Here is a 15162-nt window from a genome sequence, read left to right as displayed (position 1 = left end):
AAATGGGCAGCTCCTAATCTTACATTTCTGCTTTTTCAAATAAAGATAGCAAGAGAACGAAGAAAAAATGATAATAGGAGTACATTAGAAAATAGCATGCTCTATCTGAATCATAAAGCAAAACAATGGGTTTAGTATCCCTTTAAGTTGAATACTTGATGTATTCTTATATTAGAGTTATATTATAACACTAATATCATTATCTCGGGTACAGTATGGCCCCTTTTTACAGTACACCCCTTTAAGGCATTCCACTTATCAGTCTTCAGTTCTGCCCATCGTTATTATGTTTCATGTTCTTACCTCCCTTTCAGTCTTTTTTGGCCGTCATTTTAATTGATTATTTTCTTTATGAATATTTGTTTTACAGATATCTCCATTTCTGTGCAGTTATAAAAAAGAATTATTGTATATAAAAATTGTTACCAGAAGTTAAACTAGGAAAATCATATTTATTTTTTATTGATTTCATACTTTTACTGATTTTAATAAAATTAGCCTTTGCCTGTCTGGTAAATATGATCTGTTAACCTCAATACTGTATGAAGATAAAAATATTCACCAAAAAATCCTTTAGAAATGACTCCATAAAAACAACAGCATTGACTATTACAAAAGTAATTTAAACTTTTATTAGGCTTCAAATTTTCCAGGTATTAAAACATTTTAAATATGACTTTGTAATAAACCAGAGAATAACTTATAGTGCAGGCCTAGGGTACAAGTATAATGCAGATGCACAATAATGTTGACAGAACAACAAAAATATAATATGATGTCCATCTGTATCTGTTCTATGATCTTGAATTTGGCACCGGCCTGTAAAAATAAAAACAAATATTACATAAACATGGGCATTCTGTGCTAATTGCTAGTCTACAGCAGAACTTTAATTTGTAGAACTTAAAAAGTAAAATCTGACAAAAAAAATAACACGCCTTTATTTCAACTTCAAGGTTGTGATGAATACTAAAAAGAATTGTATTTTTAACTTCCATAAAATCTCTTGTCAATGCAATTTCCATCTAGATATTAACATATTTGGCCACGTTCCTTCCTAATCAAACAGATCACTACCTGCCAATGGGATGCTTAGAAACCTATACTTTAATCCCTTAAAGACTAGCAACGTACCCTGTATATCACTCGTCTTTGAATAGGGAAGTGCTATTAAATGCGCGGTCTCGCCGCCAGTGTTGAGGCCATGCTATTTACGATGACAAGAAGGGAGGCTATAATAGTGCAAGTACCGCCACTTGTGGCGGGACACGTGCTATTTAAAAAAATATAACCCTTAATGAGCGGGCAACATACATGGTACATCTCAGTCGTTAAAGGGTTACTATATTGAGACTTTTTTTCCTTAAAGGGACATTAAAACACTTTGAGATGGTAATATAAAATTATACATTGTATATAATAAAACAACTCTGCAATATACTTTCATTATTTATTTTGTCCTCTTTGTCTGTAATTCCATTCTAAAATTGTGAGCTTTCAGTTCCTGTTCGAAATGGAAGTGCAGAACACTGTTAAATCCAGCACAGTCATTGGCTGCACACTCTAGTGACCTATTTATAACTGACCCTAATTGGCCACAGTTGAGTTGGTAACACAAGTTACAACATGGCAGCTCCCAGTGTTTTATAGACACTAAAACTTTACACGTATTTTGTCACTTTTTAAACAACTAATGAAACTTTAAAAAATACATCTACATGTTAGTCATGGACTAATCTTTCTTTGAATGCATCATTCTATCTAGCTTGTATTTAGTGTTTAATGTCCCTTTAAGATATTTATATTTTACTTCTCTAGAAATCAATGTGCACTATTTGATACCCTATGTTGTAATTTAAATTTTTAGTTGTGTTCCTAGACTTTTGGAGATAAAAGAGGGAAAGTCACAATGTGCAGTTTATTTCCTTTTCAATTGTGTTTTTTTTCCTTTTACAAAATATAAAGTAATGTGCTATCTAGATGTGTCATATTCTAAATCTTCATATCCCCACTTCCCTTCCCAAAGGAAAATGATATAGCAGAGTAGCATTTAGTAAGACAGTATTCTATTTACTTCTGTGATACTCCCATGCTGTGTGAGGTGCTTGCTTATTTAAAGGGACATTAAACACTAAGAGCCAGATTACAAGTGAAGTGCTAAATATTGCTTGCGTGCAAGCAATATTAGTGCTTCATTGAGTAATACCAGCGCCCGTTAATATTAGCTGGTATTACAACTCAAGTGTAAAATTACGCAAGCTCAGAATCTAAGTGCAGCGAAGGGGGTAAGTAGCTCAGCGATGCAGCAAATTTAACACCCAACTTCGACCAACTTTACCCCCAAAATACTACCTAGTGCAATTATTTTATTAAAACATAAAAATAATACAATTTGTATTTTTTTTTATAAAATACACTACACTGTATTTTGGGGGCATTTGGGGCATATCTATAAAATTGACCAGAGATCTGATCTCTGGTTAATTTTAGAAGCGATAGTTGCTACCACAAGCATATAGTAGCAATAACCAGACACTTCTAATGGCTGGTTATTTATTGCGTGCCTGCAAAAGGGCACATTTGCCCACTTGCGGGCGCGCAATAAATTAGAGCTCCACTTGTAATCTAGCCCTAAATAAATGCTAGATAGAATGAAGCATTGAAAGAAAAGGTTAGTCTGTGAATAACATGTAGATGTATTTTTTAAAGTTTTATTTGGTGTTTAAACATTAACAAACTAAGTGTAAAGTTTTAGTGTCTATAAAACAATGGGAGCGGCCATGTTGTAACTTAGGTTTACATTATCTGCTGTGGCCAATTAGGGACAGTTATAAATTTATCACTAGAGTGTGCAGCCAATGGCTGTGTGGAATATAACAGTGTTCTGCACTTCCATTTCTAACAGGAGCTGAAAAGCTCACAACTTCAGAATAGAATTACAGGAAAAGGGGACAAAATAAATAATAATTAAAAAAAAATAATATATATATATATATACACACATACACACACACACACAGTTTATCATTTTAGATTACCATCTCAAGGTGTTTATTGTCCCTTTAAAAGGGCCTTAATAGTAAAAAAAAATGACATCCTTTAATGTAAATTTAAGACTATTGACCCTGCACTACTGTGAGATTAACCCACACAAAGGCTTTAAACACACAATGGAAGTACGGATTGGTACCTGCAGAGCACTGCTGGTCCAGAGCAAAAACTGCCAACTGCTGCTTTTCTAATCAGAAATACTAGTTAAATGACTAGCGCTCATGATTGTATCAGCAGCACTTCCGCTCAGGATCAGCAGTGCTCTGTGGTTCCAAGCGGTACTTCTACTGTGTGTTTAACCCCTTTGTGGGTTAGTGCAGGGTTGATGGTCTTAAAATGAATTAAAACAAATTAGAGCATGTATTTTTTTACTAATATGCTCTTTTAAAGAAATATATATTGTTTTATCTTAAGTTGCATGTTGCTGAAGCACTGAAAATTGTAAAGGGAGTTTCATTTTTGTTCCTGTGACAGGAGCATTCCTTTGTTTGAAGAATGTTTCTTTTTAGACAAGATTTATAATTCATTAACATTTTAATTTGATATTAGTTGATAGTGCAATAAAAATCCTGTTACAAAGAAGCACCACTATCAAAATGGAACATTCCTTTCAAAGGGTCAGCTCAATTCAAGCACAGAGAAAACTCCAACATGGCTGCTCGATTTATGATCATGGGAGGATCAGGGAAGTGAGTTAAACACTCCCCTGCTGTATCACATCCATATAAGCATTTTGTATAAACAGAAACAAACCACTCCCCTGCTGTATCACATCCATATAAGCATGTTGTATAAACAGAAACAAACACTCCCCTGCTGTATCACATCCATATAAGCATGTTGTATAAACAGAAACAAACACTCCCTGCTGTATCACATCCATGTAAGCATGTTGTATAAACAGAAACAAACACTCCGCTGCTGTATCACATCCATGTAAGCATGTTGTATAATCAGAAACAAATACTCCCCTGCTGTATCACATCCATGTAAGCATGTTGTATAAACAGAAACAAACACTCCCCTGCTGTATCACATCCATATAAGCATGTTGTATAAACAGAAACAAACACTCCCCTGCTGTATCACATCCATATAAGCATGTTGTATTAACAGAAACAAACACTCCCCTGCTGTATCACATCCATATAAGCATGTTGTATAAACAGAAACAAACACTCCCCTGCTGTATCACATCCATATAAGCATGTTGTATAAACAGAAACGAACACTCCCTGCTGTATCACATCCATATTAGCATGTTGTATAAACAGAAACAAACACTCCCCTGCTGTATCACATCCATATAAGCATGTTGTATAAACAAAAAAAAACAATTTAAAAAGAAATGACTCAGTGGGGTGATTTAAACAAGAAAAAACGTAACTGCTTACCTGTGACCACAAACAATTCTTGTGTGGGATTGGTGAAGCAATCACCTATGCATCTTCTCATTTCATGGTCAGTAATGTCTTTATAGACCCTTTGACATGTTTCTGTAATAGAAAACAACATCAAATAAATGAGTATAAAGTTAGATATGCAAAATAATTAGATAAAGTCTGTTCAGCAATAGTCTGTCCCCTGTTACATGGGCATGATACACTTTGTGATTATAACATGAATTATTTAATTATAAATAATAAAACAACTTTGCATTATACTTTCATTATTTTGCCCGCTTTGCCTGTAATGTAATGGTCTATGCAAAAGTTTTCCAGTGGCCAAATTTCACTACCATTTTCCTTATTTGGAGGAGCTAATCCTGATGTACTTCATATGACAGTCACTCTAGTCACATCATACTGTCAGTATGCCTTTCCTTGTTTTATGTTAGCACAAAGTCCATGCTAAAGCCAATTAGAAAGATATACAGACAATTGTTAATCATTTGAGGTCTGAAGCCTGCATACCAATTTTCAGCATAGTAAAACCCATATTATTCAGAGTTAAAGGGACATGAAACCCAATTTTTTTTCTTTCGTTATTTAGAAAGAGCATGTCATTTTAAACCACTTTCAAATTTACTTCTTTTACCTAATTTGCTTCATTTCTTGATATCACTTGCTGAAAAGTATATCTAGATATGCTCAGTAGCTGCTGATTATTGCCTGCACATAGAGGCCTTGTGTGCTTAGCTCACACATATGCATTGCTATTTCTTCAACAAAGGATATCTAAAGAATTGAGCAAATTAGATAATAGAAGTAAATTGGAAAGTTGTTTAAAATTACATGCCCTATCTGAATCATGAAAGTTTAATTTCAAATAGATTGTCCCTTTAAAGGGACATGAAACCCATCATTTTTCTTTCATAATTAAATAGAGCAGGATTCTTCAAACTATGGGTCAGGACCCATTACTGGGTCACAACACCATGTGTACTGAGTCCCGACTTGTGTGTGTGTGTTGTAGGAGTGTGTGTGGTGTATTGTATGAGATTGTGTGTGTGCTGTGCATGTGTTGTGTATGAGAGTGTGTGTGTGTGTGTTATATGAGAGAGTGTGTGGTATGTGTGTTGTATGAGTGTGTGTGTGTGGTATGCGTGTGTTATGAAAGTGTGTGTGTGTGTATGTGGGTTGTAAGAGTGTATGGGGTGAGTGTGTATTATATGAAAGTGTGTGTGTTGTATGATAGTGTATGTGGTATGTGTGTTATATGAAAGTGTGTGTTGTATGAGAGTGTGTGTGGTATGTGTGTTATATGAAAGTGTGTGTTGTATGAGAGTGTGTGTGGTATGTGTGTTATATGAAAGTGTGTGTTGTATGAGAGTGTGTGTGGTATGTGTGTTACATGAAAATGTGTGTTGTATGAGAGTGTGTGGTGTGTGTGTTGTATGACAGTGTGTGTGTGGTATGCGTGTATTATGAAAGTGTGTGTGTATGTGTGTGTTGTAAGAGTGTATGGGGTGAGTGTGTGTTATATGAAAGTGTGTGTTGTATGAGAGTGTGTGTGGTATGTGTGTTATATGAAAGTGTGTGTTGTATGAGTGTGTGTGTGTGTGTGTGGTATGTGTGTTATATGAAAGTGTGTGTTGTATGAGAGTGTGTGTGGTATGTGTGTTACATGAAATGTGTGTTGTATGAGAGTGTGTGGTGAGTGTGTTGTATGACAGTGTGTGTGTGGTATGCGTGTATTATGAAAGTGTGTGTGTATGTGTGTGTTGTAAGAGTGTATGGGGTGAGTGTGTGTTATATGAAGTGTGTGTTGTATGAGAGTGTGTGTGGTATGTGTGTTATATGAAAAGTGTGTGTGTTGTATGAGAGTGTTTGGTATGGTGTGTTACATGAAAATGTGTGTTGTACGAGAGTGTGTGGTGTGTGTGTTGTATGAGAGTGTGTGTTATTACGTTTTATCACGCTTTCATATTTGACTATAATCAGGAATAAAGCATGCACATATTTTAGTTTCTTTTCCAAAAATTGCAGCTATCATGTTATTTATTTCTTACAAAATTATTTCAAGACCAAGTATAAAAATTGGGTCCTAAAGGTATGTGGTATCATGGCACTGGGTCTTGGGGGGAAAAGTATGAAGAACCTTGAAACAGAGCATACAATTTTAAACAACTTTCCACTTTACATCTATTATTTAATTTGCTTAATTCTCTTGATATCCTTTTTTGAAGAAGCAGCAATGCACTACTGGGAGCTATTAAATTCATTGGGTGAGCCAATAACGTGAAGTATACATGTGCAGCCACCAATCAGCAGCTATGAACATACTTAGGTATCCCTTTTCTATAAAGAATACCAAGAGAACAAAACAAATTAGATAATAGAAGTAAATTGGAAGAAAATTTTATGCTTACCTGATAAATGTATTTCTTTTTTGACACAATGAGTCCACGGAATCATCTTAATTACTAATGGGATATTCACCTCCTGGTCAGCAGGAGGCGGCAAAGAGCACCACAGCAGAGCTGTTAAATAGCTCCTCCCTTCCCTCCCACTCCAGTTATTCGACCGAAGTTAAGGATAGAAAGGAAAAAACAACCATGAGTAGCCCTTGGATTCACACAAATAGAGATATTTACGCCAAATCTTATGGTTAAATCTTTCTAGTCTGAATCATGGTCTCTATGACCGAGTCAGAAAACCCCTGCTTGGATAAAATTTAGCGTTCAATCTCCAAGTAGTCAGCTTCAGAGAAACTAGATTTGGGTGAAGAAAGGGCCCCTGAATTAGAAGGTCCTTCCTCAACAGAAGTCTCCAAGGTGGCAGAGATGCCTACTCCACCAGATCTGCATACCAAATCCTGCGAGGCCAAGCTGGAGCTATGAGGATCACCGATGCCCTCTCCTGTTTGATTAGAGCAATGACCCGAGGAAGAAGAGCAAACGGAGGAAATAGGTATGCTAGACTGAAGGTCCAAGGGACCACCAGAGCATCTATCAGCTCCGCCTGGGGGTCCCTGGACCTCGACCCGTATCTCGGGAGCTTGGCATTTAAGAGCCTTTATTCTATCCTGGATCTCATCCAAAGAAGTTTCTGTCCTGAGAGCCTCAGACAGTGCATCAAACCAATACACCGCCGCACTAGTGATGGTAGCAATACACACAGCTGGTTGTCATTGCAGGCCCTGGTGTACAGTGTGAGTAAACCCTCTAACTTTTTGTCTATAGGATCTTTGAAGGTACAACTATCCTCTTATGGGAATAGTAGTTCTCTTAGCTAAGGTAGAAATGGCCCCTTCCACCTTAGGCACTGTTTGCCAAGTCTCTTTGTTAGAGTCGGCTATGGGAAACATCTTCTTAAAAATAGGAGAGGGAGAAAAAGGTATGCCCGGGGTCTCTCCCATTCCTTAGCAATTATTTCATAAGCTCGGTCAGGGACCAGAAACACGTCTGTCGAGGAAGCAACCTCAAAAATATTTGTTCAGCTTACTAGACTTCTTAGGAACAACCACTACCGTGGAGTCACTGTCGTCCAAAGTAACTAAAACCTCACTAAGTAACAGACGGAGGTGTTCTAGCTTAAACCCTAAAGATACAACCTCAGAATCAGCCAGAGGAATTACACTTCTGAATCTGAAATTTCTCCTTCAGATGCTACAGCGGTATCCTCCTCTTCGGTATTCTGGGAGGGTACCTCCGAAATTGCAACAATTGCATCAGAAGCCTCGCTTACTAAATGTCTGATTTTCCCTTTTTACGCTTTCCCTGCAACATTGGAAAAGCAGACAACGCATCATGAGAGAAAGCTATGTCTTTTAAGGTAACTCCAGCAGGAGCTAGAGCAGAAGTGGCAGGGCACTGCTTGTGAGGGAGGTAAAATTTGGGACGCTTGGGGAGAAAGCTGCGGCATATTTTGAACCTCGTCATAAGACTCTTGGACAGTATCGGCTTTAGAAAAATTTTGCTCAGAAAAATATTTTCCCTATAATTTAAAGTCCTCTCAATACATGAGGGACAGAAAGGGATAGGTGGTTCCACATCTGCATCAAAACACAAGGAGCAAGTGACATCTTGCAAGTCTCCTTGGTCCATACTGTTCACAATGAGTAAATTAATAATAAAAAACGTCAAAAATGAATTAAAATTTTTGTAATGAAAAAAACGTTACTGTGTCTTTAAATTTTAAACAGGTAACTTTTTTACCCAACTATGTCAATTATGAAAATATCACAATTTGAACACTACAGACACCTTTACACCTCAGTAACCCTGCTGAGGTGCCCTACCTGACTGCTAAACAGGAGTCAATGTCCCTTTTCTTGTGGTGCAGGAACGATCCGGACTTCAGCAATAAGAATAGTGCCAAAGGATAATGCTAGAAATATCTGCTTAACTGGAAACCATGCGTTTCTAGTGACACGCTACTGAACTGAAGCCCATCGTGGGTGTTACTATATGCACCTCATCTCCCGATCGGCCCGTTTGCTAAGTAAAGCCGTCGGGAGACACAAACCACCAGAGCAAATGAAAAGCTTTACTCCCAGCCCCAGTGCCTGCAGATATGGCTGTCTAAAATCCTCTCCAATCTAGGAGAGTCTGAAGTCCCCAAACATAAAGCGCCCCCTTCCTGTATGAGCCTATATGTTCATTTTTCCAATAAATGTTCACACCTTTATCTCTGAGATGCTTTGTTTCCTTGGCCCCAGAATAAAAAAGCAGCACTTACCTCATATCTGCCTGACAGCAAGGCAGCTCACAGGCTTGAGAGGTCCTATCCCTCACATCGACCTGTGGAGAAATAAAAGTCTGAGTAAATTACATGGGAGGCGCAGTGAGAATTATGTCCCACAAGTTCCCATTGCTCTAAAGCCACCACTGCTCTACTGAAGAGACTGATATGGACTACGGCTACACTCTAGGACAAAGCAGCACAATCTTGCACTACCTTAAAAATAATAAACTCTTGATTGAAGAATTTTATCTAACAACTCACTTTACCACTTCCTAGCACTAACGTAGGCAAAGAAAATGACTGGAGTGGGAGGAAGGGAGGAGCTATTTAACAGCTTTGCTGTGGTGCTCTTTGTCGCCTCTGCTGACCAGGAGGTTAATATCCCATTAGTAATTAAGATGATCCGTGGACTCATTGTGTCATGAAAAAGAGAAATTGTTTAACCCCTTCAGTGCTAACAACGGCTCTGAGCTGTCACAGGGTTTCCCACTCTGGTGCTAACGACGGCTCAGAGCCGTCGCTAGCATTCTCCCACCTTGAGGGAGATCTGGGGGCTCCCACCCGCTCCTACCCCGGCGATTGGGCCTGCATAGTGACAGGCATCACCGGGGCTTCACGTTAAGCACGGTGATATCACGCGCAATGACTTGATGATGTCACAGCGCAACTTTATTAACATTAACAATGTTAAATATCGAAGCAGGGGGCATGCTGCTTAGAAGCCTATATCTCAGGCATCTAAGCAGCTACAGACCCCCAAGGCCCACTGTTGGAAAGGAAATCGTCTAACCTTTCCCAACAGGGTAAGTCTTGGGGATCTGAAAAAAAAAGTAAAAAATAAATATATATTTTAAAAACATAAAACAAAAAAAAAACAACTAAAAAAGCTTAGCACCAAGGTAGGTTAAAATCTCATGCTCTATACTGAATCATGAAAGACAGAAAAACCTTGGGTTTCATGCCCCTTTAAATTACAGTAAATGGTGCAAAATAAAAAGTATATTGCAAAAGTTGCAGAACTAAACATTTTATATTGTGATCTCAATGTGTGTTATGCCCCTTTAAAGCATATATGTCTATATGTGTGTACATATATATTAAAGTGATGGTAAATCCTAGCGTTTGTGAAACGCTAGGATTTACCATTGGAACAAATAAAGGGGACTTTCATTCATGACGTATAAAATACTTCATGCTGAAAGCTCATTTTTTTGTTTGCAGCATTTGCTGCACTGAGCTGCTAAGGCAACCTACGGCAGAACGGTATTTGACTGAGGTGACGTTTCCACCTCTTAGCAATAGCCTTGCAGGAAATTCGAGGCCTGTCACTTTAATGTTTTTATATGTGTATATATGACTGTAAATACATATATACACATATAAATACAATAATATATATGTATACATATATACATAATTTTTTTATATATATATATATATATATATATATATATACAGACAAAAACATCTTTTGCAATGTATGTGTCTCAATGTCAAAGCCATTTGCCTGCCTTTTTTTTCTAGCACCCGAGATCTCATATCTTTTGAACCCTTAAAAGGTTTTTTGTGCAATATTTTTTTAAAATAATTTTTAATTAGACTTTCGGCTAGATTACGAGTTTTGCGTTATGAGTATAACGCTGCTTTTTCACTACCGCTGCTACTACGAGTCTTGTAAGTACAGCTGTACCGCACACCTTTTTTGGCCGTCACGCAACGTAACTACAACACCTTTCAAAAAGTCATTTTTTAATGGGACTTCCATAGAAGTTGTTTGTATTTTATTTTTTTATTACAGGCAAAAAAGATCAGATTTATTTGGGGCCATGTCCCGCAAAATGCCCTTTTAAGGGCTATTGGCAGTTTAGTTTAGGCTAGGGGTTTTTTATTTGGGAGGGGGGCTTTTTTATTTTGATAGGGCTATTAGATTAGGTGTAATTAGTTTAAATATTTGATCATTTATTTTTTTATTTTGTGTTATTTTTTTGTAATTTAGTTAATTGTATTTAATTTATGTAATTTATTTAATTTTAGTGTAATGTTAGGTGTTAGTGTGAGGCAGGTTAAGTTTTATTTTACAGGTAAATAATTTTTTTTATTTATTTTAACTAGATAGTTAGTAAATAGTTAATAACTATTTACTAACTAGTCTACCTAGTTAAAATAAATAGAGACTTAGCTGTTAAATAAAAATAAAACCTAAGCTAGCTACAATGTAACTATTAGTTATATTGTAGCAAGCTTAGGGTTTATTTTATAGGTAAGTATTTAGTTTTAAATAGGAATTATTTAGTTAATGACAGTAATTTTTATTTAGATTTATTTTAATTATATTAAAGTTAGGGGTGTTAGGGTTAGACTTAGGTTTAGGGGTTAATATATTTATTTAGTATTAGTGATGTGGGAGGCCAGAGGTTTAGGGGTTAATAACTTTAGTATAGTGGCAGTGACGTTGGGGGTGGCAGATTAGGGGTTAATACATTTATGTAGGTGGCGGCGACGTTGGGGGCGGCAGATTAGGGTTTATTAAATTTATGTAGATGGCGGTGACATTGGGGGCAGCAGATTAGGGGTTAATAAGTGTAGGTAGGTGGCAGCAACATTGGGGCGGCAGATTAGGAGTTAATTATTGTAATGTAGGTGTCGGCGATGTCGGGGGCAAAAGATTAGGGGTGTTTAGACTCTGGGTTTATGTTAGGTGTAAACATAAATTTTCTTTCCCATAAGAATCAATGGGGCTGCGTTACGGAGCTTTACACTCCTTTATTGCAGGTGTTAGGCTTTTTTTTTTTAAGCCGCTCTCCCCATTGATGTCTCTGGGAAAATCGTGCACGAGCACGTAAAACCAGCTCAAAGCAGCACTGGTATTTGTGTGCGGTATGGAGCTCAACGCTGCCATATTGCCTGCTAACGGCCGGGTTTTTGCAAACCTGTAATAGCAGCGCTATTAAAGGTGAGCGGTGGAAATAACTTGCAAGTTAGTAGCGAGCCGCTCATAACGCAAAACTCGTAATCTGGCTGATGGTTATTTACCTGCTCTCATCCAAGGTAATCCAGAAAATCTTGCCTGTTGGGGAGGCCTGGGGACAGGTTTGAAAACCACTGCCCTAGATCAAAATAATTGGCAACTGATATTAAAGGGACTGTTAACAAGGATTATTTTTTAGGGAAGAGGGATTTAATCTCAGTTTCTTGCTGCAAGTCTTTTAATTTACGTTAAAGATTTTGATCACAGTAGAATCATTTCAAAAAGTAAATTAAAACATTTGCAGCAAGAAAATTAGATTAAAATCACTAATTACCTTAAAATATTTACTGTATTTTTTAATGCATGTTAAATAAAACACCCTAACAGCTCACTTGCATATGAATAATACTTTTTCAATGTAGGGCCAAATTAAACAAGCATGGTTACATTATTAACCCTTCAGCATCTACATAGCAGGACATAGTTATTCTAAACTGCACAAATACTGTAAGCCACAGCAAGAACAATACAAAATATTAACCCCTGCCAGGCTTCTGAACAGCATCAAAGCAATTCAAAAATACAGCTCCCACCCTTCTAGTACTGCTGCAGCTACACCATTATATCAGAAAGTCACAAGCTGGTGCAGTTTGTTTGCTAATGTCTGTATATTTCATACACTTAACAGTTTTCTAAATAAAGTTTTCTAATGTCTGTATATTACAAAAATGCTAATTTTCAAACAGAAAAATAAAGATGCACATTTCAATTGTATTTGGATTATCCCTTTAACATTTAAATCTAGTTGTGTTTGTATGTTCTGTGTAATGCAGTAGCAGGTGGCTTACTAATGCTGCTAAACAAATCATACACAACATGTGTGTGTGCATCTAGTGAGGTTTATATATATCTAATCTAATGGCTGATCTTACCTGATTCATTGCAATGCATATATCTAATCTAATGGCTGATCTTACCTGATTCATTGCAATGCACATGTCTTGTCTGCAGCACAGAGCACACAGAAAGTTCACGGTAGTGAGGACAGTGAGTGCAGTCAAATGCCGCAGCGCCCTCTGTGGTGGTATGACCACACTGCACACAATATTATATACTAAACACAGTCTAATGTAACTGTAGCTAAAAGCTAGTAGTATATGGGTGACACATGAACTTTAATTTAATTTATTTCAGAACACAACAAATATACAATGCCTTGCTATAAAAACTATGTATTATTTAGCTTTAGAGTCAGAATTTAAAATACAAGTTAGCCATCTTAAAGGGACATTCCAGCAAAATGTGCATCATTGCATTTCTATTTTGAATAGAAGCATTTTTCCAATACACATGCCTTAGCAAAAATGCTCTAGAAAATATATCACTGTTTAAATTTACCTTTCCTAATAGGAGCATAAAAACTAATTTTTAAAAAGTGTATCTGCGAAGAGAGCCAGAGGTTGTGTACATGACACATGCTGAGTCATTTCCCATGCAATACCAGCTCTGAGCACATGCAGTGTACTTAAAGGGACAAACTACTCCATAATTTGTATTGTTTTAAAAGATAAATAATCCCTTTATTACCCATTCCTCAGTTTTGCACAACCAACACAGTTATATTAAAGGGACATTAACCCAAATTTTTTCTTTCATGATTCAGATAGAGATACAATTTTCTAAACAACTTTCTAATTTACTTATATAATCTAATTTGCTTCATTCTCTTGATATTCTTTCCTGAAAAGCATATCTAGATATGCTCAGTAGCTTCTGATTGGTGGCTGCACGTATTTGCCTCATGTTATTGGCTCACCAATGTGCATTGCTATTTCTTTAACAAAAGATATCTAAAGAATGAAGCAAATTAGATAATAGAAGTAAATTGGGATGTTGTTTAAAATTGTATCTCTGTCTGAATCATGAAAGAAATTTTTTGGGTTTAATGTCCCTTTAATATACTTTTTACCTCTGTGATTACCTTGTATCTAAGCCTCTGCAGACTGCCCCTTATCTCAGTTATATTAATATACTTTTTACCTCTGTGATTACCTTGTATCTAAGCCTCTGTAGACTGCCCCCTTATTTCAGTTCTTTTGACAGACTTGTATTTTAGCCAATCAGCACTGACTCATAAATAACTACACAGGAGTTAGCACAATGCTATCTATATGACACACATAAACTAGCAGTGTCTAACTGTAAAAAACTGTCAAAATGCACTGAGATAAGAGGCGGTTCAATGGTTTAGAAATTAGCATATGAGCCTACCTAGGTTTAGCTTTCAACAGAGAATACCAATTGAACAAAGCAAATTTGATGATAAAAGTAAATGGGAAGTTGTTTAAAAGTGCATTTTTTATTATCTAGTTTTGACTAGACTGTACCTTTAAGTATGCTTTGCATGCATGCTCACAGTAAAAGTTCTCACAAAAGGGGAATGCTTCCGGGCGGCGGCCATGATGGCTGCTTATTTCAAGAGCTGAAGAGTTGGTCTGATATAACCACCGCATATCACCTGACTACGGCACCATCCAGGATCAAAAGTGTTATATATCTAAACTATAGCTGTTACTGAATAATTTGATCTCAAAAGTGGAGCCACCTTCATCCTTGTTATACTGGAACGGTGAGGTACGCAGTGGCGGCCTAAAATAAGGCCCGACCGTCACCTAACCCCCCCGGTGAATCCGGGTATAACAGCTTGCTAAGCTGTCTTTCAGAACTCTCTATGCTATGGCACTTAACACCCGATTGTTAGAAGCTACGATATGCTCTTTACTAGAGGAAACAATATCAGAAATTGGCCTATCTAATCTCCAGTGAGTTCAGCATACGACCCCAGTCTGCTTTACCAGAAGATGAAGACCGACTTCATATAGCACCGGATGCCTCGCTAAGTGCTGAGATTCCCTTGCCGCCCTCTTACATTGCGACTAGCTTACCCGCTCCTCCGGCTAGAGAGGCGATCGCGATGCCGCCGCTGTTATCGCAGCCTAAGGGTGACCGCACATC

General features: G+C 37.2%; 1 long non-coding RNA gene across 1 annotated transcript; it reads right to left on the bottom strand.

Moving 5' to 3' along the window:
* Positions 1 to 602: 602 nt before the first annotated feature.
* Positions 603 to 13162, bottom strand: LOC128655267 (uncharacterized). The gene is made up of 3 exons (XR_008401745.1): positions 13125 to 13162; positions 4446 to 4547; positions 603 to 819 (listed from the first exon to the last, which is right to left on the bottom strand). It is a non-coding gene; the product is annotated as an uncharacterized LOC128655267 (long non-coding RNA).
* Between the last annotated feature and the right edge of the window lie 2000 nt (positions 13163 to 15162).

The sequence above is a fragment of the Bombina bombina genome, chromosome 4 (assembly GCF_027579735.1).
Source record: "Bombina bombina isolate aBomBom1 chromosome 4, aBomBom1.pri, whole genome shotgun sequence".
Taxonomy (NCBI): domain Eukaryota; kingdom Metazoa; phylum Chordata; class Amphibia; order Anura; family Bombinatoridae; genus Bombina; species Bombina bombina.
Note: the sequence above shows the minus strand (reverse complement) of the source record. Positions and strands in the feature narration are given on the sequence as shown.